The following is a 6,000-nucleotide window of genomic DNA, read 5'->3' on the forward strand; positions in this document are numbered from 1 at the left end:
AGGAAACTTGTATTTTAATTGGTTTTATGTTTAGTGTATATGAATTTTGTTTTTTTGTTTCGTTCTAATTAAATACGTTAAAGTACAGAATAATGTTTAATTTACACATTTATTTTTATTACAGATAATCCAATTAATTGGATCATTACAGTTGAAAGATGGTAAAGCAAATGAATGTAGCACTTATAAATCTAACGCGTTCGATTTTTTTACCATCACGAGGAACGCTAAAATCTACACAACAGATACGCGTGTTTTGGACAAATACGTCATTAGTTTTTTTACGGTTACCTAGTCAAAGATAAGATAGACGATTTTTTTTTAAATAAGACGAAAGACATAAAAGCAATTCTTCCATCTCAAGAGATTTTTCTGATTGATAGCGAAAGTTATTCCATTTTACAGAGAAGTCTTCCGGGTTCCGTGTAATATTTATTGATTGAAAGACAAAATCTGTCATTCAACACACGAGTGCATTCATTTCAAACAGATTTTTTTTGTACTTTTGTTTTTCTTTATAGTGCTGAAAATAAGTTAAAGTACATGTATATCGAACTATTGATTATCAATTGAAACAAAAACCAAATGCATAGTAATGATACAGTACAAACGACCGGCGGTGGCAATTTTCGTTAACATTTCTCGCTTCCAAGGGAATATTTGTCACTCCAAACAGATTTAATGTATTTGGTTTGAGCGTTCTTGAAAGTAAATACAGGAATGCTGTTCGGACGCACTGCCTTGATAAGTCGTTTTTTAATCGACATTTCTTCAGCTCGAACATGAAATATCTCAGTTCCAATACGAAGTTTCATTAGAAATAAGAAATGTCAAGTATGAACTTGGAAGTGAATAATGTAAACAACAGAATGTCACTATAGATTTTTCGTATCATAAATTTTACGTGTTCATTAGATATACAATTATTCTGTGAAAATTTACTTATGAAAATATAATAAAAGCATATATTCTAACTTGGAAAGAAACATGAAATATAGATTAGATGCTTCAAGGCAATATAAATCAAAATCAAAATCACAACGGAAATTCAAATTACATGAGTTGAGCAACATCAAAACTATGTTAATAAACGCGATTAACTTATAAACTACATTGTGAACACGACGTTACACCCAACTTAAATGTACAATTAATAAAAATAATTACTTTGATGCATTTATATATCTAAACATTGTCGTCGAGGCTAAGTGTTTGACAACAGCGCATTTGCAAAAAGTAAAATTACAAAAATACTGAACTCCGAAGAAATTTCAATACGGAAAGTGTCACAAATAAAGTTAAAAAAATTAATTCGGTAGGTCACATTCATGAAAAGGGAAAGGGATTGTAGTTACAAAATAAGGAACATATCCGATATCATCTATATTACAGATATCCCATAACGGTGAACCAACTCGTGATGGCACCCGTACAATTAACGAAGTGATGATTTCAGCTTCCCAATGCTTCACTATTGGGAAGCTAAAATCAACTCCTTAAAGAGTGAGAACCTTAAACTTGTTTAAGTAGAAAAAGTAAAAATCAGAAAAATCAAATTCAAAGCGGAAAGTTCCCAAACAAATGGCAAAATCAAAAGCTCAAACTCATCAAACGACCGGACAACAGACTTGGAACAAACATTTTCGAAAATGATGGCTTTAAACTAGTTTTATAGCTAGCTAAACCTCTCACTTGTAAGACAGTCGCATCAAATTCCAGTGTATTGACAACGATGTGTGAATGAAACAAATAGACATCATAGGTACAAATGTCTAAAATAGGTACAGCAATCAACTTTGTGTAATAATCTTCATTACTATAAAAACAAACATTTACCATGGCACAATAACACATTGACATAATGTATAAGTACAGAGTCACATTAACAAAGAAAGACAAAAAAGGCATATGGACAAAGCATATTAGCAAAAAAAACCAAAAAAACAGAAGATTTATCATAGAAAAATTACACAATGACAAGATGAAAAGTACATAACCACATAGTCAATCGAGGTTCGAAACTAGTAAATCAAGTTTGGATACTAGTATATGAATCAACTATAGAATACAAATAAAAGATCATAAACTCAAAATTTATTGATATATAGATTCAGTGGCATCTTAATTTCAATTTCACTAGGATATATAAGATAAAGCACTAACTAAAATGTGGGTTATTAAATAGAATGATTGATTTGGTTTTGTTTAAAGCCACTTTCATAACATTTAACTATGTCATGGCGACTAGATTTGCATGAAACCGAGTATCCAAAGAGAACCATCGATCTTCGGAATTTAAACGTGCAATCTTTGTCAAGTAGAGAGTTACCTTACCACGTGCGGTGCTTGATTCATGATTACAGTGCTTACAGTCCAATGACTATTGTTAACGGGGTACTTAGACCACTCTCTGCAACAGAGGCTCGAAGTGCAAGCACATCTTTAACATATATATGGAGGTGGAATTAACGAGTTTTCTAAGATGTACGTTTTGTCTTTGAGATCAACAAATAATGTGTTCATCAATGCGTCCAATAGTTTGATGATATTATCATCTTTGTTGTATTTGTTGTTGGAGTCCGGTACTTATTCGAAGGGTAAGACTTTTCTTGAACAAATACAAGCAATGCTTACGTACGATTTCAATTTTATTTAAGATGGCAATTACAACAATGATAGTATGAAGTTGATCTTTCTATTGAGCAAGGGGGATTAATACCAAACAATATGTGACATTTTGACACCAATACTGAATTGTATTAATTGTGATGGCAGATATTTGAGTAAATCAATGCACCAATAAACCAACATCACCTAGATATGGGATATACCTTTACCAACTCATTCGGTATTCAATAGCTTGCAGTTGCTACCCAAACTTAAAACATCACCAGTGTCTGAGTAGAAATTTGATGAACCAGGGTTATGTCAAAGAATGTCTCGTCCTTTTTCCAAATGAGTTCATCGGAAGATACCAAGACCTTGTTGATAAATATTCCGTATTAGTCTTTGTTGATTATTTACCTTTAATGTTGAATTCATTTTTGGTAATATATCCTTTACGTGTTGCTCGGTTCGTGTGCATCCAATCAATGTGTTGTTGTGCTTTGGTCATTTGCTTTATTCTTTTTTTTTCATTTTTGCAGATGTGCTTTGTCTTTAGGTCATTTTGTTTTTCTTTTTGACTTTGTGATTTTTTTTAGCGATTAAAAGTACAACCTTCTTGTGAGAGCCGTGGTGTAGTGGTTAGTGCATCGGACTACTAACACAAACTTTTAAGGTTCCTGGTTCGATTCCCGTTTGGAATGGAAATTTCAGGAACTCAATTTTCGGCTCTCCCTTGACACCATCTGCGAGTATGGTCTTGAGAAAACGATGATAGTCCGTCGGAAGGGGACGATAAATGGCTGACCCGTGTTAAGAGAGAGCCATATCTCTTGCACGTTAAAGACACCCTTGTAGATTTCGAAAAAGAGTAGGCTAATGCCGCTACAAGGCAGCACTCGCACCCGCAAAGTGGAAAGGGATTAATATAAGTTGCAAAACTTGTTTCCCAATCCACTATAAATAAATATGTTTAAACTAACCTTCTTGTCTGTTAGTTTTGTTAACACATTGTTGTCAATGATTGTTTTGTGACTATAATACAAGTCAGTGGATTAGCTAGCTGTAAATCTTGATCCACCATTTTCTAGATAAGAAAATGTCTGTATTTCAGGTGTTTTCCATTCGTTTAATGTTCAAGCTTTTGATTTTGTTATTTGATAAGGGACTTAGGAATTTGAAATTTCCTCGGAGTAAGTTATTTATTGAATACACACTGGAGAATAATTTTATTTTCTATTTGAAGTGGTTGCTTTACTTTTTCCTGAAAAGAATTTGTAAAAAAAACTGCACATTTGTTTGAAACCACTGGCTGAACATACCTCATCACAGTTTGTTTGACGGCACGTTACCGAAGACAGAATGCATGGGGACAGTAATTAGAATATTAGAAACATGTTTAATTGAACAATTTGGATTAATATGCAATACACCTTCCTTCCACGTATATTTGTGACTGTTATTAAGTATTTTATACACATTAAAATCATTATTCCTTTTCTTATTCTCCAGTCTGAATGCAATAGTAAATGTTGTCCTCAACTGAATGTTCTTGCGTTAGCTCCAATTTATCAGATAATTAACGTACATTTGTTTCTACCTCAATTACCCTACATGTTTGCATTGCATTTATATAATATGTAAAATTTAGACAATGAGTCATATAAAGCGGCACAACTCTGTTATATTTTCAGTGCTATTATATAGGAATCTTTATGTGTTTAGTATACGAATTATCTCTTTACATTTTGATTATATGGCTATGCAATTTTTCATTAAAAAATTAAGAAATATTTTGAAATTTTTAATCACTACGTCCACAAATTACAATTTTAACAAATAACCTAATAGTATATGTTGTTGAGGGCCATGATGAATCAATTTGACTCCTTAAAATTGACCGATATGAAACCGAGGTCTTCATTGCTTACGCCTGAAGACAAAATGGTACAAAAACTGACAGATGCTCAAAATGACTTTAATATTTTCTATATATTATACTGGACAGATAATGTGTTCAAATAGCATGCTTTCAATTTTAAGATAAATGTATTATTAGTCCTGTTCGTGTTTTATTCTAACGCACGATACACATCTAAATACTAAAATGAAATTGATCTATTCTAAATAACATGACAACCAGAATGGGGTTTTAATTCTTTAAATATGTTTATTACATTTAAATCATAGTATAGAAACAAACTAAATGTTTATATTCATAACGTCAAATTATCTGGATATTATAGTAGACCTATATGCACTGTCAATGTTCAATTAAAGTTATATATATAAAGTAATATAAAAGCTTAAAATTGAAAAGGACGTATATAACAAAACAATGAATAGGATTTAAAATCAACAATATAAAACAAATTGATATGGTATGATGGGTATGAATTGTTTTTCCAGCAGCAATAAACTGTGGATACAACCAACTTGATAACAAATTATGTTTGATATTTGTTAAACATGGAAAAACTGTTAGGGCTATATCAAACACAAATTGTAAACCTAAATGTCAACGAGCTTCAATGACTATCACCTACCAATAAGTGCACTGTATCATAACAGGTTTCTTACAGAACACCTAAGTGCGCTAAATATTATGGTTTTTTTTATCATTTGTGTGAAATGTCTTTTTTGTCGCATTATTTTCTAACTGCATGTTGTGTTGTCTCTCATAATGATTGTTTTGGTACTAGTACCTATTTATTTTTGGTTTCAGTTTAAAGATGACAAAATGTATTGACTGAAGAAACGAAATTGTCGATAAACAAAGTTGTAATTGTTTTTAATTACATTGTGACAGGCATTATTAATATAAGTGCAGGTTATAGAACATATATGGTTGGTCTAAGTATGCAAATAGCGATCAAAAATATATGAACAAATAACTACATTACAAAACTAAATCTTCAGATAATTGGAAAAACTGAATCACATCTTTTAAAAAATAATATTATTTAAATTGGCACTTACAATTGGTATGGAAAAAATATCCATACCCCAGTGTAAACTTGATCAGGAGGTGTTGGTCTATTAGTAAAAGAGGAATTACTATGTACACTTAACATAAATGATAAAGAAAAGTCTACAGATGGAATAATATGGGTAAAGTTTGGCGACAAAACAAATAATAGCAATATATTCTATGTGTGTGTTACATATTTACCACCTGAATTTTCAGTGTGATCTACTAATGTGCATGATTTTTTTCGACACTCTTATGTCACAAATATATGCAATCCCAATGGATACCCATTCTATTTGTGTGGAGATTTAATAGTCGGATATGAAAAATGGAAGATTTTACTCAGGAGTTGATAATGTACCTGTCCGAGAAGTGATAGATTTTAAATTCAACAGCCTATAAAGAACTATTCTGGTAATTTTGCG

The sequence above is a fragment of the Mytilus edulis genome, chromosome 5 (genome assembly GCF_963676685.1).
Source record: "Mytilus edulis chromosome 5, xbMytEdul2.2, whole genome shotgun sequence".
NCBI lineage: Eukaryota > Metazoa > Mollusca > Bivalvia > Mytilida > Mytilidae > Mytilus > Mytilus edulis.